This window comes from Eleutherodactylus coqui, chromosome 5 (assembly GCF_035609145.1).
Source record: "Eleutherodactylus coqui strain aEleCoq1 chromosome 5, aEleCoq1.hap1, whole genome shotgun sequence".
Lineage (NCBI taxonomy): Eukaryota > Metazoa > Chordata > Amphibia > Anura > Eleutherodactylidae > Eleutherodactylus > Eleutherodactylus coqui.
In genome coordinates this window covers 218661979-218688313 of record NC_089841.1, presented here as the reverse complement: position 1 = coordinate 218688313, position 26335 = coordinate 218661979, and the positions used below count along the sequence as shown (strand labels likewise).

Genomic DNA, 26335 nt, shown 5'->3' with positions numbered 1-26335 from the left:
AATGTATCCTCCAAGCCTGAATATATCACATCAACCTAAAATCACAGAGGTGAGAAGCAAAAAAAATACATATTTCACTGGAAAAGAGCCAAAATTGCAGTACCTGATAAGGTGCAGAGCAGGCACAATCACCATAAGGCCGGCACAATAGCCGTAGGGTAGGCACAATGGCTGTAGGGTCGGCACAAGGGCCGTAGACCCTAACAAAATGCGACAAGCCAGACTATAAACTGGAGGAGCTAAATTGTTCACTGCAGACTTATATGCAGTCACCCACCCCACCCCAGATTGGGGAGGAGTAACTGCAGAAGAACCTAGTCTGCAATGTGAACGATGCCATAGAAGCCAGCCAATAGATGGGTGCATCTCACAATACAGGATTACAACTCCCACTGACCTAACGGTGGGTTGCCCTGTATCTCAAAGGTGGGCCACACTGGCTGACATCTTGGGCTCCCCCAGAAGTCTATAGCAAACTGCATAAAGGAAATATTGATACACTCCTGAACCGGACTGTTACACCATGCCCATCTGTATCCAAGCTAGAGGCGGTACAACAGGGTACCAGAGCCTCCATGCCCGCCCATATCACATCTTGTATCTTAGCTAGAGGTGGTACAACAGGGTACTAGAGCCTCCATGCTGGCCTATATCAAATCTTGTATCCAAGCTAGAGGCAGTACAATAGGGCACTAGAGCCTCTATGCCCGCCTGTATCACATCCTATATCCAAACTAGAAGTGGTACAAGAGGGTACTAGAGTCTCCATGCCCACTTGTATACTTGTATCACATACAACAGGGTACTAGAGCCTCCATGCCCACTTGTATACTTGCATCACATACAACAGGGTACTAGAGCCTCCATGCCCATCTGTATCACATCTTATATCCAAACTAGAGGTGGTACAAGAGGGTACTAGAGCCTCCATGCCCACTAGTATCACATACAACAGGGTACTAGAGCCTCCGAGGGGTCAGGTTTCTGCAATAAATGTCCTTTTGCTCTGATATCACATCTTATAACAAAGTTGCAGTCGCACAAAGTTCCATCCCCCCCCCGACATCTCCCAGGGGGAAGCTGGTCTGACACTGACGGTATGGCTAGTGGGCAGACAGTGATGGGCAGACCGCACACTCCTGCTGGTGGGGCAGGAGCGCCCGAGTTCAGCACTGCGGAGCAGTAGTACATAAGGTCGCCCCATGCTGGACGCGTCCTGTGAGCAGACCTGCGGCGCTCCCGCCTCCTCACACTCACCTCCCCCGCCTCTCCCTCCTCACAGCCGGCTCCTCTACCCCTAATCTCATTGGTCTCACTGCCCCGAGCACAGCGGCAGCTCCGGCAGCTCCTGTCATACATAACCTGGCGGAGGTGGCCCGGACACACTATGTCAGCCGTCACCGCGGCCCCCGCAGCCGCTAGATGGACGGGCTGAGCAGGGGGCGCACACGGTCCTGCAGCCTCTCTACAGCCGGCGCTGGGTGCAGGGGGCACTGACAAGTGCGGGGGGCTCGGCGGCGGAACTACTGCTAGTGACATGTCAGCGGCGGAGGAAAATGCACTTTGGATCCTGTGATAGAAATCCTCGTTACTTGGTAAGTGACTGCGGCTGCTGCACCCCTGCAGGTCCGTCCTGGTGGGCAGAGGAGGGTCCACATGACAACTACTACGGGGGCACTGCGTACAGTATATACAGTGCAGGCAGCTGTGTATAGGAAGGGTTCTATCTATACATCTATCTATACAACATCTATCTACTTATACATTATCTATCTATACAACATCTATATGACATCTATTTATCTATACAACATCTACCTATACTCTATCTATACAACATCTACCTATACTCTATCTATACAACATCTACCTATACTCTATCTATACAACATCTATCTATGATCTATCTATACATCTATCTATCATGTATCTATACAACATCTACCTATACTCTATCTATACAACATCTATCTATGATCTATCTATACATCTATCTATCATGTATCTATACAACATCTATCTATACAACATCTATCCATCTATCTATACATCATCTATCTAATTGTCTATAATCTATCTATCTATACATCTATCTATCTATACATCTATCTATCTATACATCTATCTATCTATACAACATATATCTATCTATCTAATCATCTATCATCTATCTATACAATATCTATTTATCTATCTATCTATCTATACAATATATCTATCTATCTATCTCATATCTATCTATCTATCGATCGATCTATCTCATATCTATCTATCTCATATCTATCTATCTCATATCTATCTATCTGTCTATCTCATATCTATCTATTTATCTATCTATTTATCTATCTCATATCTATCTATCTATCTCATATCTATCTATCTATCTCATATCTATCTATCTATCTATCTACGGTATCTATCTATCTCTCATATCTATCTATCTATCTATCTATCTATCTATCCATACAATATCTATCTATCTATCTATCTATCTATCTATCTATCTATCTATCTCATATCTATTTATCTATCTATCTATCTCATATCTATTTATCTATCTATCTATCTATCTATCTATCTATCTATTTATCTATCTCATATCTATCTATCTATCTCATATCTATCTATCTATCTATCTATCTATCTATCCATCTATCTATCTCATATCTATCTATTTATCTATCTCATATCTGTCTATCTATCTATCTATCTATCTCATATCTCTCTATCTATCTATCTATCTATCTCCTATCTATCTATCTATCTATCTATCTATCTATCTATCTATCTATCTATCTATCTATCTATCATCTATCTATCTATCTATCTATCTATCTATCTATCTATCTCCTATCTATCTATCTATCTATCTATCTATCTATCTATCTATCTATCTATCTATCTATCTATCTACATATATTAATAGAGGGTTTTAATTGTCTCCTGGACATCAATTTTATTAGAGAAAACGTCTCAGTCCTGACAAAGTATGAGGGAGCTGTTATATAAGATGTTATATAGGACCACTTACTGCAGGTATATACTGCTGTACACATGTCTGCACCTGAAGATCTTATAAAGGGTTATACATTTTAGGGAAGTGTTTGTGAAAAGTGTCAGAACATATGAAATGCGTGAAACTGCACTAAATAACACTTTTATAAAGGAGCCTTCCTACCACGGAAGAAAAGGGAGTTATGAATATAAGACTTAAGTGTACGTGTGCAAACGGAACCGCCAAGTGACAGTAATATATATATTTGTGAGTGTTTTATATATATATATATATATATATATACACACTATAACATTGGTGTACATCTATACATATTGCAGAGTGATAAGGGCGATAGTCTTTACACCTGATTGTTCCATTTCCAGTCTATTTTACTACTCTTTACTGTTGATATTAGTTGATATCAGTTGCTATCACATAACTTGCGATGCTTAGAGTAGAAATAAAAAAACTACTAGACAAAAATTCAGTCCTTACATATAAATGAAAAAAAAATAGTTTTTCCTAAATCTCTTTCTGTTCTCATAGGACAGTAATTCCCGTAATGAATGCTACTCTGCGCCTTTGTCTGAAATGTAACAATCTTTACAGTTTTCTGCATTTATTATGGTTGTAATCCATATTTACAAGAGTCCAGCTATTTATTATTACTACAACCACTGGTGCCGCTGTCACTTGTTTACACCAGGTCCTGATTCTCTTCATTTATAAATGTCCCTAGCAGAAACTAGATTACATTCAATGGAAAACCAACAGTCATTGGGAAAGGGTCATTAAAAGCCTCTTTGTTACTTTTAGAAAATAAGAATTAATTTCCTGCTACAGTTTGTAAAAGTGGGAAGTGTATATATCTATTGATGAAGACGTATCACATAAAAATAGGATCTTATTTATCAGGAACTTCTTTTTAACAGGACTCACTACAAAATAATTCATTCATATACACTTTTTGTTACATATTTTAATAATTTTATATATCTTATGTTTGCCACATAGCTCTAAATCAAAATCACATACCTGATGACATTTATGCATATTTGCGTGTACAAAATATGTATAAAATTATCTATCTATCTATCTATCATCTATCTATCTATCTCATATCTATCTATATCTATCTATCTATCTATCTCCTATCTATCTATCTATCTATCTATCTATCTCATATCTATCTATCTCATAACTATCTATCTATCTCATATCTATCTATCTATCTATCTATCTCATATCTATCTATCTAACGATCTCATATCTATCTATCTCTCTATCTATCTAACGATCTCATATCTATCTATCTATCTATCTATCTCATATCTATCTATCTAACTATCTCATATCCATCTATCTATCTATCTATCTAACTATCTCATATCTATCTATCTATCTATCTATCTATCTATCTATCTATCTATCTATCTATCTAACTATCTCATATCCATCTATCTATCTATCTATCTATCTATCTATCTATCTCATATCTATCTATCTATCTATTTATCTATCTATCTATCTAACTATCTATCTATCTCTCTATCTCATATCTCTCTATCTATCTATCTATCTATCTATCTATCTACCTATCTATCTCATATCTTTCTATCTATCTATCTATCTATCTATCTATCTATCTATCTATCTATCTATCTATCTATCTATCTATCTATCTATCTATCTACACTTACCGTTTACCACAGTAACATTATGCTAAGGGCTCACCCACATGGGCGTAAGCAGTGTATTCAAACTAGATATATTTATTGCATATTTCGGTCCTTGTTGCGTTTTTGCGTGTGTATTTCACAAGAAAGGCCGAAGGATTTCTTCTACTTTCTTGCGCAAATATACAAAGCCTATGGGGACGTTAAAAATACATAATAAATACTCACGTATCACGCGTATTCACTGTATATCTTTAACGTCCCCATAAACTTGCATCGGCGATTTTGGTCCGTTGTATTGACTAAATTAGAACAGGCTGCTATTTTGGTTTCACACGCGTAAAATATGCTTGTGAAAAACGCACGTGTGAGCACCCCAATGTAAGTATATGGGGTGTAATGCTGTTTGTATTATACATGTAGTACGGAAGCCAAATACACCCGTGTGAGTGAGCTCTAAGTTTGCTTCTTCAGTTGATCTGAGTCTACTGATTGGCACAACGTGTTGTGATATCTCATTGAGTGGTCTTCCATAGATCCTAAATATCTTATATCTATATATACAGCAGATATATACAGCAACCTAGGACATAACATAGCAGTTGAGATTGCATCTAATTATATTCATTTCCCTCTCGTGTTTAGTAATGCTATATTTATTTATTTAAGAAGTATTCTGTCCATCCATCTGACTGACTATCTATCTATCTATCTATCTATCTACGGTATCTATCTATCTATCTATCTACCTATCTATCTCCTATCTATCTATCTATCTATCTATCTATCTATCTATCTATCTATCTATCTATCTATCTATCTATCTACCTATCTATCTCCTATCTATCTATCTATCTATCTATCTATCTATCTATCTATCTATCTATCTATCTATCTCATATCTATCTATCTATCTCATATCTATCTATCTATCTATCTATCTCATATCTATCTATCTATCTATCTATCTCATATCTATCTATCTATCTATCTATCTATCTATCTATCTATCTCCTATCTATCTATCTATCTATCTATCTATCTATCTATCTATCTATCTATCTATCTCAAATCTATCTATCTATCTATCTATCTCATATCTATCTATCTATCTATCTCCTATCTATCTATCTATCTATCTATCTCATATCTATCTATCTATCTATCTATCTCCTATCTATCTATCTATCTATCTATCTATCTATCTACCTATCTATCTATACAATATCTATCTATCTCTCTATATATGTATATATCTATGTGTGTATATGTGTGTATATATATATATATATATATATATATATATATATATATCTTTACTAGCCACACACCTGGGTGTCAAATGAGATAAGACGTCCCCAGGATGTGCCAAGCACTGATAGGATACGCTCCGTCAGGGTGAACTTGTAAGATTGTGTTTGTATGTGCACCACAGTTTAATTACTTAAGCAACCAATCCACAAGATGTATTTTTTTGTCAGCAAGCCATGAAAATTTGACCAAGTTGTTATTGGTGCCAGATGGCTGGTTTTGCAGGAGACTTTGTGCTGTACTTGTTCTGCAGTCCCAGAAATGACATGGGCTTTTTGAACTATTTCCAGCGTGGTTTGGAAAGCATGAATCCCTACTCTCAGAGGGATTGCAGGCTAAAGTAATTGTGGTCACTTTACGTCTCAGTTACTCATGTAGCTGACAGTCTCCTCTGAGCTGTAGGAATAGCTATATTATTGTCTGGACGCTCCGTACCGGCATTTGTCTTGTCATTTATGGGGCTGGGAGTTGCGATCTTCCCACAAGTATTTTGATCAGGTTTGACAGGAACACTGATTTTCTCCTGGCTGCTATCATTTCTGTGCATTCATGCTGTGTCCTATAGAGAGCTGAGCTCCATAACACAAGCACTTTTGTTCATCAAGAGAGGAGGAAATTCTACCTGACAGTAAAATTTACATGAAATTGGCCTTAAGGAGTGGACCGTTGCCTTCGCTCCTGTGTCAATCCCGAATGGACAGCCCTCTCGAATGGACAGCCCTCTCGCATACTACCATAGCCAATAGTATAGTTAGTGCTATTATTTCTTAGTATGTTTTAGCTTGGAGCATAGCATAACTCTTTATAGTTTGCGAGATGCTGTGCATGCTGGGTAAAGAATACCTGGGTTATTGGCTATTGATTGACAAAGGCTTCTTCATAGACGACACTTCATTTCATTCTATAGTTATATTGGATGGGGGGAAAGGCCACTAGAAACCATTATGCACCTTGATTTGTGCACCTAGGATGTAATATGTAGAGACTACAAATGGCCTTTATTGAAAGGGGAACAACCCAAAGCGTGGTGGACAGCCCTAGACTGTTATACTTCAATATCCTGATACTTTGTATTCCACCAAACATGATACTACAGGTGTTCTATGCAGGGTATATTCTATGGTATGAGTTTATTGACTGCCAGATGCTTCCATGAGCTTGACAAGATCTTGGTCAGTGCCGCTGTGACAGGGCAGAAACTTGACAAATGGACCCGTTAGATGGCCGTGTTCTTGATTTTATACAAATGACAGAAATAGGTGTCAAATGGCTGAATCCACCACTTTATTCTCTCCGACACAAGTGCTGGAAAGTATTGGAATCGTGCTCAAATGGAGGCCTTACTGCAGTGTTTCCCAACTGCGGTCCTCAAGGCACCCCAACAGGTTATGTTTGCAGGATTTACCCAGTATTAAATAGGTGAATTGTCGGGGCCTCAGACATTTGCCATGGCCGGCTTCCATTGACGTCAATGGAAGCTGTCCGTCTTGCGGCCATTGCGCAATCATCATTGCAGAATGGTCGCGGGAACTGTGTCACCGCCATAGCGGTGCCCTCTCTACTGCCCATGTGCGCCGGCACGCCGTCCGGCACATCCACAGCAGAGGGGAGAGACGTCAAACAGGTACGCTGGGGTCGTCTGATGGGCACCGGCTCGAACTTTGCTGCGGGGATCCTGCATGCATGCTCCGACCGGCCTGTGTGCAGGTAGCCTTAGCCCTGCAGATTTCAGTGCAGAATTCCATAGAGATCCTTCACACGGCCCTGTTTGTAGAAGTTAAACACAGAGAATAGGACTCATTGATTTCAATAAGTTCGTTCTCATAAGTGCATTTCGTGCATGCGCAAAAAATAGCTCCTGCACTGTTTACCTGTGTTTTTTGTGCGAAGACTATGGCAGGTGCACAATTACTCAAAAGGAGGGGTGTGCCACTATGCAAAACGCAGGAAAAGAAGGTCGCTGGACCTTAATAGGCTTTAAATAGCCATTAGATACCACGGAAAGGGTGTGTCGCACCCACGTGTGGACTGGCCCTGTGCGTATTACAGGAATATACGCATGCAACAGGCTGATTACATTGCTCTTTGCCTGCATATTTTCGCTAACACTCTTCTGTCTCTGCCCTTAAGCTGCGTCTTGCGGTGCATCCTGGTGGACCCTCCACAAGGAAACTCTACGGCAATACAATAGCAGCGAAGTGGATGAGATTTTAATAATTACATCCGCACACTGCGGAAAAAAAATCCACAGAAAACCCGTGCGGAAATTGATATGTGGCGTGAATTTGAAATTGTCGCATTGTCAATGAAAGCACCCAATTTTTGGTGCAGATTCCCCCTCAAACGAGGAAGTGAATTCTGCATCAAGAGCAGCACCAATTCAAGTCCTGTCCGCGCCATTTTTCAGCCTCCAACTATGACATACCCATTAACTTCTACTGTGAAGAGAGAAGCTACAATTGTGTCCGGCTTGTACTTGAGGGGCTCGTTTGTGTAGTTTGCTCCGCTTTGCCAGTAAAAATGTTAGAATATTAGATTATTGCGCAGGTGACTTACGGTAATTCAAACTGTCACCAATTACAGTCTCTCCGCTGTATTCTTATAGTAAGTCTTTCTGCTTTGTTACTCAATACAGAATGAGCAGCAAGTATGTTATGTGTGACTAACAACTGCAAATACTCGACAGGAAAGCATTTTAATAAAACAATTAAATGCTGAATAAACAAATGAGTTTTACAATATGTAACTAACAGTACATGGCACTCTGCCTGTGTGCCGTGCACAAAAAGCCGCGCTCTATCAGTGTGCCTTTGTTTGCTGAACTAATTTTGGTGTTATCGTTAAAAAAGGATTAAGTATTTTCTGCTAATTAGGAGCGTGTAACGTTATATTATGTAGACAAAGTGCATACATTTTCTTACTATTTAAGTGTCTGTAAGTGGAACGACGTCTCATTAACTCTTGCCAAGTAAAAAAATGTAATTAGTCCTTTATGCTTTGAAGTATGCATAAAAGAGAAAATAACATATGAGGGGGTTACTGCAAAAGCGTCACCCGGAAACACCTACAAAGCTGAATGTGTCAGAATACTATATAGCAAACTACAGTGGAGAAAAGGACAGGCGGCTGAGAGGGGTTGTAAAAGATTGCAGATTTATTAAGAAGGCTGTCACTAGTCCATATGGGGGAAAGGGACTTGTTATTTGTATAGCACCAACTTACTCCGCAGGTAATTAATTTATTACCCCACAGCAAGCTGGGTACTTATTTTACCAACCTCAGAAAGATGGAGGGCTGAGTCAACTATGAGCCGGCTACCTGAACCTTGCGGGAATGAGCTCGCAACCTTCAGGTTGTGAGCAAGAGCTTAGGACTGCATACTGCTGCCTTAATACTCTGTGCCACATGAGGCCCCTATAAGGGCATATCGATCAATTATTGGGGGTCCCCAACTTGGGATCTCGCATTCTGAGTCAGACCGAAGAGATACTGTGTAAAAGCGGCTGTGTATTTGGTGCATACAGACCATCTATGCAGCCACACTTACCAGAATTGGCTGCAGAGCGCATCAAAATTAATCACAGTGGAAATCCACACCAAAATCCACAAGTCAAAATGCGGATTTTGCTGCCGAATTGCTGGCAGAATTAAAGGAGATGTCCCGAGGCAGCAAGTGGGTCTATACACTTCTGTATGGCCATAATAATGCACTTTGTAATGTACATCGTGCATTAATTATGAGCCATACAGAAGTTATAAAAAGTTTTATACTTACCTGCTCCGTTGCTGGCGTCCTGGTCTCCATGGTGCCGACTAATTTTCGCCCTCCGATGGCCAAATTAGCCGCGCTTGCGCAGTCCGGGTCTTCTCCTCTTCTCTATGGGGCTCCGTGTAGCTCCGTGTAGCTCCGCCCCGTCACGTGCCGATTCCAGCCAATCAGGAGGCTGGAATCGGCAATGGACCGCACAGAAGCCCTGCGGTCCATGAAGACAGAGGATCCCGGCGGCCATCTTCAGCAGGTGAGTATGAAGACGCCGGACCGCCGGGATTCAGGTAAGCGCTGTGCGGGTGGTTTTTTTAACCCCTGCATCGGGGTTGTCTCGCGCCGAACGGGGGGGGGGTTTAAAAAAAAAAAAAAACCCGTTTCGGCGCGGGACATCTCCTTTAAGACTTTTTCAATTCTGCATCAACATCCACATATTAGACCTGTAGATGTTGATGTAGATTTTTTTCACATGGTGGCAAACTTCGCTGTATGTTGCAGTCAGTTCTGGGATGTGTGAACCCACCCTATGCCCACCTTCACACGGGCTGTAAATGCTGCTTAGTTTCTTCAGTGGATTTTGCTGAGAAAATTAAGCCGTGTTTACAGTATAAGGCCAGGCTCACATGATCTATTACGTATTATGTGGGCACTTTACGCTTATGGCTCTGTGAGCCTGGCCTAAGGGCTTAAACAGATGTGCGCATGCGCTAATATACTCGGCGCTACGGAGAGTGTTAGCACATGAACCAGGGTTTTTCTTGACTATTCCAACTCCACATTAGTGCACGCTAATGTGGAGTTGGAATAGTTAGAAAATAGAAATAGTTAGAAAAACTATCCTGCTAGTGAAAGTGAAACCACTGAAATCGATGCTTTCGTCTCGTCCCGTTTTGCACGTGTAATTTTCACACCCGTGAAACCGGACAAAAGCACGGTCATCTGTTTAAGCCCTCAGCGATGTGGAGGAGGTTTCAGAAATCTCCTTTAGGGCTCCTTCCCACGGACGGATTTCCGCCGCGTAATACGTGGCGGAAATCCACTGCGTTACCCACAGGTATTAGGTTCTATTGAACCTAATAGCTCAATGCTTACATTGCGCAATTCAACCGCAGAATTCCGCACCATAAAATCACCCGTCCTCACCCGCAGCATGCTCTATTTGCCGCGGGTGTACGCGCAGACGGCTTTCATTGCAGTCAATGGAAGCCGTCCGTCACGCTATCTTCCGCTGTAGCACAGTGGAAGATAGCGTGAAACCGCTTCCCCGCCTACCGCAGCCGCGTCATGTGACGCTGTGGGTGTGTCATATAACATGGCCGGCGTGTCACGCGCTGCATTGCGCATGCGCCCCGAAGCATCATGCGGGACGTAGGACGACGGATCCGCAGGTAAGTATTGGGGTTTCTGGGGGGGGGGGGGGCGCCGTGACGGGCTCAGCCGCGGCCGCGTGAAGCCGGCCTTACATAGTGGGGACATTTTCTGCAACTAATACACAGCATGTTTATTTATGGCACTTTTTACTGTACTTTTTAGCGCTGCTGGTACCACTCACATCGGCACGGTTCCAGCAGCGCTGGGTTTGAGTAGGCAGGCCAACCAACTTTTCCATGCAAAATCTGGCATTTCAGCGCACAATTTTGGGCGGCCTTTGGTGCGCAATTGCAGTCTGCACCATTCTCACTGCCTGGTAAATAGATATATTAATTAATGGAGTTTTCTCTAACGTGACTAATGTTGAAGTGAAAGAAGTGGAGATTGACATCTATCTACTGTTCTTTGACCTCCATGCCAGAATTTGCTGTCAACCTAAATCACGTTATACAAGGTTTAATTCTACTCCTAAAAAGTGGATTTACGCAGCAAGGAACAAGGAATGCTCAGGTGGGAAAAGTTACTGATGTTCCATAGTGGAGATTTTCGAAGTCTTTGGCACATGGCTTGTACTTTAAATACTGTGGAATATCTGCAGCAAAACCAGCAGCATTTCTGCTATGTGTGAAGGCTGCCAAGGGGCTCATTCACATAGACGATTTTGCACAACTAAGTTACACACACTAGAATATCGCAATTAATAGAACCGATGGTTTCCTATGGAAACATTCAGATGAACGATTTTCAGCCGCGCAAAAGAATTGCACCTACAAAGACTCAGCGACTGAAATTCCCTGTTGCGTGAAAAAATAGGGCTTGACCGAAAATCGCAGTAGCCTCAATAGACTTCTATGGGAGCTGGAAAAAAAGGAAGGGAGTTTAGCTGCGTCCAGCACTGGGAAAAGTAGACAGGGGCCTACTGATTACTACTGACCGAGGGAATTTCGAACAGGAGCGCATTTTTTCGGCAACATGCAGCTCCCGGTTGTGTGAATGGGCGATTTAAATGCTAATGATGTTCAGGACTTGATCGCTAATTTTTTTGCTTGGCTAACTTCTGCGTGATTTTGACGCCCATGGGTACGAGTCCTCATTCTACCCTAACAAGGTCCACACAATCTACCATCAAACTGCTCAACAAGCATTAAAACATAGCTTTTCATTCTGACGTTACGGGCTCTTTCACACGACCGTGTGCGTTTTTCTATTGGCCCACATGCGCCATAAAATCGCATAAATTATGAATTGCTGCAATCGAGTCCCGAACTCTAGCTGTAAAAAAAAGCAATCCTCACCTAGCAGGCGCCCTAGTGTAGTTAGGGCATTTAACACTGTCAAAAACGCAGTACCAAGTTGTGTCACGTTTTCAGCAGCGCTGAAAATGCTGCCCATTCATTTCAGTGGGTGACGCACAGCGTTTAAAAATGCTGAAACACCCAAAAATAGAACATGCACCTCTCGAAAACTGCGGCGCTGTTTGAATGGCTGTCTGCTGCTGTGTGAGTGGTCCCATTGAAAACAATGGGGGCGTTGAACCGCGATTACCAGGGTGCTGAAAGTGCCGCGCTAATCGTGGTAAAAAGCGTATGTGTGAGAGGGGAAGAAGAGTAAAATGAAACATATCAAACCAGTTTCTATAGTACAAAAATGTATCAAATCTGTTGCAGTTATTCCATGTGGACTGAACATTTGGTCCTGAAGTATAACTAGTCTTGCTAACAATCTAAGGCCGCTCTTACACATGCCGCTTCCTACCGCGATTAGCACGGTGCCCCAAGCTCCACGCTAACCAACTAATGCTTTGATTTTTGAGCAATGTCTGTTATGTTTTCGCGCGTTTTTAGCGCTTTTTATTGCACCTCATCGCCCATCACAATAATGGGCTGCGTTAAAAAGCGCTGTGAAATGCTGTGACATGCGTTCAAAGACGCAGCTCAAAATCGCATTAAAAATGAGTATTTTGGGTAAGACTAATCCTGAAACCTTTAAAATATCTAGTAATCGCTGGTCTCCTCTAATAGAGCGTTTCTATCCCAAAAAGTGCGACCAATTTCAAAGTCTGCCCCTACTCATAATTGGCCCGATGCATGTCATAATGCATTCTTGTTTCCATCAGTTGGCTCATCTGACTGTTGTCATGTGTCCTATCTATTCCCTGATAAGTCTGGATATCACCGCCAGAGAAAACATGCTGGGTCAGTTGGGTGAAGTGTTATAAGGTGAATTTTCAGTAGAGGGGGGCGTATTTTACTTTGCTGCGCCCCCGTCCCACCCCTCCCATTGCAAACAGTGGCAAGGGGCGGGAGCTCAGTGCACTGCTCCTGGCCGGTCGCCTCCTTCCCCTGCAGAAAGGGACAGTATATATTGGCTGGGCAGCCCTAATGCTAAGAATACAATAAGTGAGTGGTTCCTTTTGTACTTATTTTTTGGTGAGTTCCTTCGGGCTTTCCTTACACACATTTGTTTTTCAGCTGTTTTTGCATATAGTAGGCGGAAAAAGTTTAATTGCCGGTGGTCCGACTGCTGAGTCCCCCAGGGTTCATGAGCATCCCAAACTACTGTCTTCTATTTCACTCGCCAAAAGTGTGTTCAACTCTCTCCATAGACAGTGAATGGAGTGATGGTGATCAATGTGCATCGCCGCTCCATTCTCCCTAGGGACTCGGGGGGGCATCAATCTCGTGATCCCTGACGGTTCCAGAGGTCGGCCCCATCAATCAAATATTTATTACCTGCCTTGTGGATGGGTGATAAAGTTTTTGGGTGGGAAAGCTCCTTTAGTTCTGAGCCTCCGCTGCCCTGTTAGCTTTTCGCATGGTATCTTCTCATACATTGTTGCATCTGTTTTGATTTAAACGACTTTCAGCTCTTTTTTGTTGGTCTAAAGTCGAAACAAGCAACTGGAAACATGTTTTTATCATCACAAAGGATTTTATTAAACTTCAGTAGAACGAAGGAAAAAAAATCATTCAATGTTAACATAAACCACTAATCTTGGTCTTTTGTCATTTATTGACACATTGATGAAAAGCGGGGCCCAATCTAAACTCCCAAAGTGTATTATGTCATCGCCACCGGCTACTGAATACAATTAACTACCTAGGATGGTAAGAAACAAATATTTCCCGGTGTGCCGTGCTTTTGTATCGGCACTTGGCAGCCATCGTTCCAGGTGATAAACTGTAAAATTGTTCCTTGACACAACTGTTAAACTCTCGGATAGCTTCATGTGTGTCTAACATTTGTATGACCTCTTAGGATTAAGCAGAATGTTACATAAATAAAACAACATGAGCCAACATTAGATAAAAATGTTGCTACGAACAGGCCTTTTTAATTAAAACACCATAAAGGGTTTTTGCATTCATGGCCGATTTATTTGTCTGTACATGTATTGCTGGAATTCTTCCTAAGTGCATTGCTTTTTGTGCTACTTTCCTGCTGTGCCATTTATAAAAATGTCTTTGTAACATCTGCAAGATGTTTTCAATCTTAGTGGGTATAAAAGATAGAAGCCAGATAAAATGGATACAATACAAAAGGAAGAACAGATCAGTGTTAGAAGCAGCCGGGAAGAAGCTCTGCGGATTGTAGGACATGCTGTACAAATTATAGGGGCTCCAGGAATTCCCATAAATGTGTGGTCAGTTGGTGTTTGACAATAGTAACAAGGAGGCTGAGATGCTTGCCGGAGTGCCATGACCCCTTTTTTTTGTTCTGCCGGACAAATAATGATAATATAATAATAATCTTTATTTGTATAGCGCCAACTTATTCCGCAGCGCTTTCAGGCATGGATAAATGCAAAACAATACAACAATTACAATGTGAGGTACATTGGGTTAGACACAAATGGGTTGGGGGTGGTACAGGAGGTGCAGGGGTTGGGGATCACAGGCAATAGGAAATTTTATGTACAGATCATTTATCAGAAGGCAAACAGGGTGGAGCACCATAGGGAGGGGCGAGGGACTAGGTCAGGAGATTTGGTATGCTTACCTGAAGAGGTGCGTTTTTAAGGCACGTCTGAAATATCGTGCATCGGGAATTGTCTGGATGCCTTGGGGTAGAGCATTCCAGAGGATGGGTGCTGCTCTGGTGAAGTCCTGTAGGCGAGCATGAGAGGTTCGTATTACAGGGGTGTTTAGTCTGAGGGTGTTAGCGGATCGGAGTGAGCGCGCTGGGTGGTATACTGACAGTAGGGAGGCGATGTATGCTGGCGCAGCACCATGCAGAGCTTTGTGAGTGAGGTAGAGGAGTTTAAATTTAGTTCCGCAGTGGATGGGCAGCCAATGCAGCGACTGGCATAGTGCAGAGGCGTCTGAGTAACAACTGGATAGAAAAATGAGTCTAGCTGCTGCATTTTGTATGGATTGGAGCGGAGCGAGTCTAGTGCGGGGGAGGCCAATGAGTAGCGAGTTGCAGTAGTCAAGCCGTGAGTGGATGAGCGCAACCACGAGCGTCTTTAGCGTGTCCGTGGTTAGGAACGGACGTATTTTAGCAATATTTCTGAGGTGCATGTGGCATGTTTGGGCCAGAGATTGGATATGGGGGGCAAAGGAGAGGTCAGAGTCCAGTGTGACCCCAAGGCATCGGGCATGCTGTCGGGGGGTTATGATGGTGCCAGACACTGGAATGGAGATGTTGAGGGGAGGTCGGTTAGAAGGTGGAAAGACAAGGAGGTCAGTTTTAGAGAGGTTTAGTTTGAGAAGAAGGGAGGACATAGTGTTAGAGACAGCGGACAGACAGTCGGTGATATTTTGGAGGAATGGTCCAGAGATCTCACGAGAGGAGGTGTATAGTTGGGTGTCGTCAGCATAGAGATGGTATTGGAGGCCGAATCTGTGGATGGTTTGTCCAATTGGGGCAGTATAGATAGAGAAAAGAAGGGGACCAAGGACCGAGCCCTGGGGTACCCCGACAGCGAGAGGATGTGGAGCAGAGATAGAACCAGCAAAGGAAACACTGAAAGAGCGGTCAGAGAGGTAGGAGAAGAACCAGGAGAGAGCAGTATCCTTTAGACCAATAGAGTGGAGCATAGTGAGAAGGAGATTATGGTCGACAGTGTCAAATGCAGCAGACAGCAGAAATAGTATCCAAAATATTGCTACTAAATGAAGACAGAACGATTGTCGGCACTTAAGAACCCAACAGTCATCCCAGCGATTCTCTCCTGTTAAGGCTGGGTTACACGGGACGGGTTTGCTGTGGAAATTCCGTGCAGAATTTCTGTGCAGCAAATCGGCCCACGGCTGCTAATCCCGGGATTAGCCAGCCATGTGGACGAGATTTTGCAAAAAATCTCGTCTACACGGGGTGGCCAATCCGTCGCGGCAAAGTTGTGGCGGAACCGTCGATGTGGCGCGGAATTGACAGCAAATAGTTCAGTGAATGGATGCAGAGTGGGTAGGGATTGCTTCCCATTTACAGTAAGCAGGCAATTGTTCATAGATGAAGGACTGCTTGTTTACATGGAATGATCGTCTTTTGATATTTATGCCTACCTAAACTGAAAGGCAAAAAATAAGCAAATGAATTATCATTCGTCACTCAGTCGCTGGCAGAGCTTACACTCTGCCAGCCCTTAGGGCTCCTTCAATGGGGCGCATACGTTTTTGTGCATGCCTCAGGGCAACGTATTTGCGCCTTGAACAGGGCTTTTTTGCGTGCATGTCGGTATATTTTACAGGTCGCGTAGCCATGCTTTTTGCTGTACTTTTTGTGCTGCCAGAGGCTGATCACATTGGCGTGGGACACACCCTTGCTGTGATTTAAAAGGCTGTGCAGTCTAATTAGTCCCCGGTGTTCTCAATATTCCCACAAAATTGCGCAGTTCGATCCCCAGCCCTCCATTGAGTCAGCAATGCTTGTCCCTGTGTAAAAGCACCCTGTTGCCTGCCAGATCATCCCAGGTAAAAGCAACCTTAGACTTCCGACACACTAGCGTTTTTGTTACCCATGTGAAGGACGTGAGAAAAAAAAACGGATGACATAGACAGCATATGGACAACGCACTACTGAGTTTTTCCTGCAGACAAGGACTGTCTGGAAAAACGTATTGTGTGTCCTATTCTTCTCCATATCATGGATAAAATTTGAGACATGCAAGTGTATGTCAGGGCTTAAACAGACAAGTGTTTTTGTCTCGTTATGCGGACATGATAATCGCGATCGCATAACGGGACAAAACGAAACCATTGATTTCAATGGTTTGGTATTTACTATTGGGATTCTTGCTTGTAAGGACTCTTTCAAAAATCTCACTACAAAATCATTGCTACAAAACGCATGTATGTGAACCCTATGGTTTCCAATGGGTTCTTTCACATGAGATATGTTTTGTAGCCTGAAAGAACCCATTGGAAACGATGGGCTTCACATACATGCGTTTAGTAGCGAAGATTTAGTAGCGAGATTTTGTAGCCCGTGTGAAAGAGGCTTAAATTTAATTGCACAAGCGAGAAAAGATAGGACTTGCCCTATCCTTCCTGCAAGTAGTTACCACTGTATGTGGGAAAGATAGGGCAGGACCTATCTTCCCGCTATTTTTTGCAAACTCTTCAACTATGGGCAGAAATAGACCGGCTGGAGAAAAAAACAAACTTGTTCATGCGCTACTACGTAGTAGCGCATACGGCCATCTGAAACCGCCATCAATGTGCAGGCCATCCATGTATCAGACAGCACATGGACAGCCCCTCGGGCACAAGACACTGCCATGTAGTCTGGATGCTGGGAGGTTTTGTTTGCATCTATCAGTAAGAAGATGCAGAATTTTCATAGAATTCCACACCTTTCTAATAAGTGAAGTCATGGGCTCGAAACCTGCATCTGATTAATCTTTGTCTTTTCTATTGATTAAATCTGTTTTCTTTTTCTAAAAAACAAACAATTGTGTTTCAAATGAAGTGAATTATCTGTAATGATCTGATTTCCATATGCATTCTGCTACAAATCAAACAAACAACAAAAAAAATAGAGGACGTTTTTCCCAAACATACAACATAGCTGAAATACCAGCTGTTTGCGTCTTCTAATATGGACATCTTTAACTGTTTATTTTTCCTTATACAGCTCTTTAATTTGTGTAAACAGATTTCACTCATGTCAAAAGATACAAAACATAAACACTCTTCTCCTACAGAACCTCGCTTGTGTTTTATCTGGATAAACAAAAACAAAACATGCGTTTGGCCAAAACAAAACAAAAAAAAAGAGAAGAAAAGCAATTATGACGGTTAATCAAGACATATTTTACCGTGTTGGTTTGACAGTAAAATAAAAAAAAGTGACGAATCCAATCCAAATGTAATAACATAAGGCAGCATTAGGTGTTGGAAAACACCTTGATATCCAGAGATTTTGCGTTGGTGGGTCTTGTCAGGAAGACAGAATATGTTGGACGCCGTTCTTCCACATCAGTTCTGAAAAGAAGTTTTTGTTCCAAAGCGAGGAATATGTCATGAATATACAGTTTATTGTTATTTATGTGTAACAATTAGAGATGAGCGAGCACCCAAATGCTCGAGTCTGCGTTATTCGAGTAGATCCCTCTCCCTCTCCCTCTCCTTCTCCTTCTCCCTCTCCCTCTCCCGATCCCTCTCCCCGGCAGAGTATGTTCGCTCAACTCTAGTAACAATGTTTTTCAATTCCAACACTAGTATGAAGTCATATCAAGCTAAAAGTTGACTTGCCTCCCTGAAGTCACGTTAAAACTGCACATGAATAACAACACTGGTGTTATCAATGGGAATGTACAGATTCCATAATTGTTTTGCATGTGAATGATAAAAAATGACAAGAAACATCTAGTGGTCACGGTTCACTAAAATACAGGTAAACCTTTACTGTGCTGCAGTTTAAGCGCTTCAACAGACGAGCGTGGAACATAAAACACGTGCTCCTGCGCAGTTTTTTTTGCAGAGTGACCAAGTGTATTTAGTGCTCATGCCTGCGCAAATACGGAGCATATTTGCGCAGGCACCACTCATTCCCATGGACGGGGGAATCCCTCCGCCTTGATTTAAGGAGCTAATTTGCCCCACGAGGCGCCAGTGATCGTGTGTATGTGCTGCGTTTAGGGCATACCCATGCGGGCAGGTGTGCATGTTTGTGCAACTCACATAGACCTCTGTCTGGTCCTCTGGTGTACAAACACGCACAAGACAGTGCAAGTCCTATTTTTTTGCGAACGCGGAAACAATGGGCGCAGAATAAAATATGGAGAATGAACCCAGTGAAATTTCCCGCGAGAAGAATACCGATGTGTCATGCTCATCTGTTTAAGGGCTTATTCCCACCAGTGTATGTTGGCCTGCCTTTTTTATGGCTGGCCGATATACGCTACCATCTGAGCTGTCTGCCCCCTTCCCTTCCCCTCGCAGGCTCTCTGCCTCTCTCCTCACCTCTGGCTGTTTGCAACAGGAGGGGGCAGAGCTAAGCTCCACCCCATTCTATTGCTGGCTGTGGGTAGTGGGCGGGAGCTTAGCTCAGCCCCACCCCCTCCCATTGCAAACAGCGGAGGGGTGGAGAGAGGCAGAGAGCCGTCGGGGGGAGGGAAGGCAGCTCTGATGGAAGCGTATATCGACCGGTCTGTGAAAACGCTGGCCGATATATACTCGTGGGAATAAGCCCTAAATAAGAGGGTTTTACCAGCATAGTAATTGATGGCATAATACTGGGACATATCCTCTCTCAGCTGCTCTCGGCCACTAGGATTCTTACCGCTGGTCGATTAGGGCTCATCCCTATGAACATATTTTCACTGCGTATTACATGGTGAATAGAGTCTATGAAAGTACATTGATTTTCCTTGATCTATTCACATTTGTGTATGTACATTACGTGTAATTCGCATGTGAAAAAGAACACAAAAATCGTCCATCTGAATGAAGTAATTGAAATCCAATGCATCGATGGACACATTTTTTCACCAATTTTTTATGCAGCTAAATGCCTGCGTAAATACAGTCGTCTGAATAAGCCCTCAGGGCTTTGACAGTCTAGCGTGTTTCTGCAGAAGGAGAATAGAACTAATTGATTTAAATGGGTTCATTCTCACTTCTTTGTTTTTGCGCCCACTGTTTTTGTGGGCCTTAAAAAAATAGTACCTGCTCTATTTTGTGCGGACTTGTACACTAAAGAACCCCATTGAGGTCTATGGGAGGTGCACAACCATGCACATCTGCACATGCGTATGCTAAACATTGCGCATACCCGCGATCACCGGCAGGGTAGGCTAGTTAGCCATTTGATCAGGACGCAGTGATTTCCCCTCGTATAAACGTGGAGTACGTGTGCAAATACACACAGTATATGCGCAGGCATGTGCAAAATAGACTCATTCTTTATGTAAAATAAATACGCTGGAGTGAGCCTATTGCGCAACACACTTGTCTGTCGAATCCCTTAAACTGTCATTTTTCAGAGGTACATGGCCGTGTGATCCCTACTGGTCAGTACACGAAGTAGCACTTGTACTGCATGGCTGTGAAACCACATAGGGTTTTCCGCTTGTGCAGTGGACCTTGTAATCTGGTGCGGTGAATCCACTGCAACTCAAACCCATTAACTTCAAATTGCAGAATTGCAAATGAAATGCCAAAGGGGCCGTGATTTGTTACTATTGTTACTATGGACCCATCAGTTAGACCAAGTAGTAAATTATAACATATTCTTGCAGTATGCCATACTTTTTGGTGTTGGGAAAACAAGTACAAAGCGTCCGTCACCTCATTATTAGGGCATCTGTCACTGCATCCATGAAATGTCTCCAAAATGTAGACTAGCTGCTCAAAATCAGGTTTACACTCTATGGAAATACTCTATTGGTCACTCAGCAGTCCCAGGAAGACTCACACACTAGATTTGCTCCAGGTGAGGGAGAACATTGACATGCGAGCTCCATGCTGCTGACTGACCAGGAGCGCTGAAGGGTGAGGACTTGCCTTTGTATGTAATGCATGGATCATTTCTACTGACTGTTTACACCTGGATCACTGGATCTTTTGTGATCTGCTGCCATTATATTTTGCACGTGTGTCCCTTACTCTACGGCTCTACCAAAATGTGTTTCTATTACATTTGCACAATACCAGCACTTTGCATGGGAAGAAATGGCTTTTATGTTGCTGCAGTCCAAAAGCCATACCCTTATTTTCTGTTGATTTAGGTATATGTGCGCTTGATTTTTGCAGGATGAGGCTGCCTTCACACCAGCGTATGTATGCTGGGCCATGGGAATAAAGGCATTGGATTCAATGCATTCTATCAGATGGCCGGTGTATACATGCAGGTAAATAGCTGCGTATATACACTTATGTGAAGGCAGCCTAAGGGCTCCTTCACACAAGCGTATGCGTTCTTCTGTTTTCTCGTCCGTGCCATAAATTTGCATGAATGGACGATTTTTGTGATGGCGGCCAGAGATAATTAACATTTTCTCGTCCATTCACACGACTGGGAGCGATGATTAAGTGAAATAATAAGTTGCCGCCCGGAAAACCGTTGCTCGGCTTAAATCCTCGGAATGACTTCAAAAGCCTACATAGCGGCACCTGTAAGCTTTTCCCAGCATTGGATGCTGCCAAACTGCATCCCCTTCCATTTTTTTTGCAGCTCCCATGGGAGTGAAAGATAGAACCAGAGCTATCTTTTACCCAGCGTATAATATCCGTGTGTATTTTGGTTGCGTATGTTCCATTTTTTTACGGTGCGACGTTTCTATGTGCCGTAAATTCGTCAGAGTGAACGAATGCATTAGAAACCAATGCCTCAGATGGTCTGGCCGTGAAAACGCACATATAAATGCTTTTGTGAATAAAGCTTATTCAGATGACCGTATATCGGCTGCGTTTTCACGCTGAGCTGATATACGGTGTCCTTGTCTGCAGGAGGGGGGGGGGGAGGATGTAAGAGCCAGGAGCAGGAACTGAGCTCCCACCCCTCACCGCTATTTGCAATGGGAATGGCGGGATGGAGCAGAGCCAAGCTGTGTCACTTAGCTCCGCCCCTGTCCCGCCCCCTCCTATTGCAAAAAGTAGCAAGGGGTGGAGAGGGGGCGGGAGCTGCTTGCTTATATAAGGTCTTATTCACACCAACGATATTCTCGCACGAGTTTTATGCGATGTGCAAAAAATTCACACAAATTTGATATCCTGATATCGTGCTTGCCCATGTGAATTTAGCCTGAACCTGTGATGTGCTCAGTATACAAAAGCAATATTCCCCATCAGTGATAGATCATAGTCATATGGTGCATATTTGTTGCAGAAAACTTTGCGACGGTCCCATTAATCGGATGGTGCCGTGTGTTTGCAACCATAATAACAGATGAATGGAACAGATTTTCAATGGCAGCATTTCTGCAGTAAATTTGCCACGTGTGAATACACCCATAAACTGTCACTGCCTTATGGATTGCCACTGCCAATGGACATATAGCTGAGGCAGGTCTAGTTGCCTTTGATTGGGGTTGCTGATAGGCTCCCTCTGTCTAATCCCCTAGATGCCGCAGTTGTCATTGAGTGAGACAGCTAAGGGGGTATATATTACCACTGGCACCAGCTTCTGTGCCATTCACTGGAACTACTGTGTATGAGAACTCTGCTGTTTGAATGTACAGTTATGTACACATGCGGGAGGTTAAACACACAGGATACCGGCAGGGGTGTAGCTAAAGGTTTAGGGGCCCAGGTGCAAAAGTTCATCTTGGGGGCCCCCCAACTTCTATTAACCCCTTAACGCAGAGGTATAACTTGAGCCCCAATGCAAAACCTGTAACAGGGCCCCCAACTATAATGCTTTATTCATAGTACTGGGCTCCCTATATGGAGAAGAGAGGCCTTATGGGCCCCTTAAGGCTCCTGGGCCCGGGTGCAACCGCAGTTACGCCAGTGGATACCAGCCACCCTGTCCTTAATATATTATATGAAGATATGAAAAGAGGAAATTGAGGCCCCTCAAATCCCTCCATAATGATGTATACTCTATGGCAGTGTTTCTCAACCAGGGTTCCCAAAAACTCAGGGGTTCCCCAGAACACTGCAATAACAGAACCTGTCACTTGTACAGCAGAGTAGGCAAAATAATTTCAGCCAGCTGAAAGAAACTTTGCAAAGGAGTAAGGCTGGATTCACACGGAAGTTTTTGCGCACAAAAACCTTTGCACATGTAATAACACAGCAAATGGAGCCCATTGATTGCAGTGGGTTCATTCACATCTGCCTATTTGGTGTACGCGTTTCGTTCGTGCAAAAAAATACTCTACTTTCCTCTGCATTTGCACAGGGTAAGAGAACATTTTGACTGAAACTAATTGGCCGTTTCAATGGCTGAAGGCATCAAAGCATGTTGCTTTGCACGGACAACTGCGCATGGTTTGCGCGCCCAGAATGTACAGTAGATACACAGGCGTATTCCATTAACAACTTAAGTACCAGGCTGTTTTGTACCTTAAGGACCAGACACTTTTTAGGGATTTTACCCATGTGGCGGTTTTACTACCCTTTTTTTTTTCCTTTAGCTATCAAAATTATTTTTGCTGTGTTTTTTTTCTGTTACATATAGGGTGATTTTTTTTAATTTTTTTTTATTTATTTATTTTTTTAAATATTTCACTGACTTTTTTTCTGTTTTTTTAGTTTTATTGGGGGTAAAATGCTTTTTAAAATGATTTTCTTAACATTTATAGTTATTTTTTTTATTTAGTATATTTATGCTAAATTAAAGTATGGGAATATAGTATGCATGGTTTTGGTTTACAGGGCGCATACAGTGACGTTTTTTGTTGGCGTCAGCTTTGTGGTATTTTCTTTCTTATGTATGTATTGTTGTTTTAATGTGTTATTTTGTTTTACTGATGTATGGAATTATGTTTTTTACTATCTATATCCCCATGACGTCATGTAAGACCTGCTGGGGGACATTGATTTTTTTTTTATTTTATTTTATTTGACACTTTCCCACTGTAGCTGGGGCATCCATTGGAGCTCCTGTAGTGACATTAGTCCAGGGTGTAGTCTGACCCTCCAGCTCTGCTGTAGCAGGGAACCCAGGCGGTCACATGACCCCCCTTCCCCTTCCCTTCCCCTTCCCCGGGTTCCGGTGTGAAAGTTACATGTTACTTTCACTTTCAGTACACAGTGCTCATTGAGCACTGTGTACTTGGGGAAGCAGAAGGCAGGAAGGGTTAAATACCCCTCCTGCCTTCTCCTCTGGGTTATCAGCTGTTACTAACAGCTGATAACTCGCTCCTGCCTCTGACTGATTGCAGAGACAGGAGACTTAAAGCGCCGCTGTAATTTTACATACAGCGGGCTTTAAGGCCAGGACCAGGTGCCGTAAATTTACAGTGCCTGGTCCTAAACGGGTTAAAAAATGGCACAAATATGCATACGCTGGTGTGCATTTGGTCAAAGTATACGGGAGCCAAGAATTCTAGAAAGACACAACACAAAAAGCTTCTTTGAGACAGGAATGGCAATAGGGGTTCCCAGGGACTGGAAACATTTCTTAGGGGTTCCCCTGCAGTAGCAGGATCTGGAATGACTGCTCTATAGCCCTCTGGAGTGCTCAGTATTGCGGTGCTTAGTGACACTTGGCACTGTCTCATTTAGTTCTTAGAGCCAAGTAAATGTGAATGATAAAGTTGGCATTTTGTAGAGAACTATTTACTGAGATTTCTGAGGTTTATTTAGGATCTCAGCACACCTTAATGCCAGATGTTCAGCTTCAACATACACAGCATTAGTTGACATGGTTTGTTGGAATAGATGAAGTCATGTTTAATAACGTAAATATCACTAAGGTGAGCCTCTTTGGGTTGTAGTCAGGCAATAATTGTTTAGTGCAGCTGCCATAGTACAGTACTAGCAAGTGTTAAGCGCATCATGCTTGAAGAAGTATTGCTGTGGTGTCATAGATACTGTTAAATGTGTTATGCTACAGCAGGATAGGAATAGTCATATTCATGCAACTCAACCCTCCTAAACCTTCTGCCCCCCTCCCCTAAATTTTCTGTATATATACGAAAGCATTCTAGAGTCATATGTGAGACCACCCATCCTAAAGCTAAAGCTTGGCTGAAACTGGGTCATGCAACAGGTCCATGATCCCAGGTACAGCAGCAAATCTACATCTAATTGGCTGAAAAAAGAAAAGAACCAAGGTGTTGCAATGGCCCAAAGTTCAGACCACAGCCCAATTGAAATGTACTGGGACCTTAACAAAGCTGTGCATAAATGAAGTTTTTCACAAGTAGACAGAAGAATTCTGGAGGGATGTTGAGCCGTGCTGTTTGCATGACCACCCACAGCTCCGTGGTATTTGTAGGTGTAGGATCTCAAGTGCGAATGGAACTCTCCACCACACGCATAAATGCTTGATTGGGCTTACGTTGGGTGGATGTGCAGGCCACACAATTCGTAAGAACTTTTTAGAATGCCCCTTGAACCAGGTCTGGACAACTTGGGCCGAATGGCACAGTGCAGTTGGAAATTCCATCATTGTGGTGGTACACTAAGTCCACTTTTTACTTTGGGGCTATCTTAAGGATAAAGTGTATGCGCATGCCATTTTAACAGTCAATTGAAGCTGATGAAGTCAATAACATTCTAGTTCAAATGTGTACAGATGTATAAGCATGTGTGGCCTATCGTCTACAAGCTCGCATCGTACAATGGTTGATCATAATGTTGAAAATGGACATTAAACAGATGAACTTCCTGAATTTTAATTTTCACTTCCATTTGGTACAATTTATGTCATTGAACTGATTCTCTACTTGCATTGCATTAAACATACTACTTCTGCACCACCCTGTAGATCGGGGGTGTTTTATAAAACAAATTATATCTCAAACCTTAAACATCCCATGGAGCACCATTAAATCCATTATAACAAAATGGAAAGAAGATGGTACAACTACAGGCCAAACAAAAGTAGGCCGCCCACCAAAACTAAGTAAATGGGCAAGGAGGGCATTAATTAGAGATTCAACAAAGACAACAATGATAAGTCTGAAAGCACTCCAAAGATTCCCAGCAAAGATGAAAGTATCTGTCCATATGACCAGCTGTACACTGGGGCATTATAGAAGCGTGGCTAGAAAAAACAGAATTAACTTCTAGCACCTATCTATAGCATCCATGAGAAGAGGGCGACATTTACTTAGACTGGTTTTCATATGCTGATCTAAATAAACTATACGTGGGC

General features: G+C 42.7%; 1 protein-coding gene across 1 annotated transcript in view; it reads left to right on the top strand.

The window, feature by feature from the left end:
• The first annotated feature begins 1233 nt into the window (after positions 1 to 1233).
• GLIS3 (GLIS family zinc finger 3) overlaps positions 1234 to 26335 on the top strand; it is a 294182-nt gene continuing 269080 nt past the window's right edge. Inside the window, exon 1 of the mRNA XM_066604233.1 lies at positions 1234 to 1595. The gene's annotated coding sequence lies outside the window, so the exon portion shown is untranslated. The remainder of the gene's footprint in view (positions 1596 to 26335) is intronic.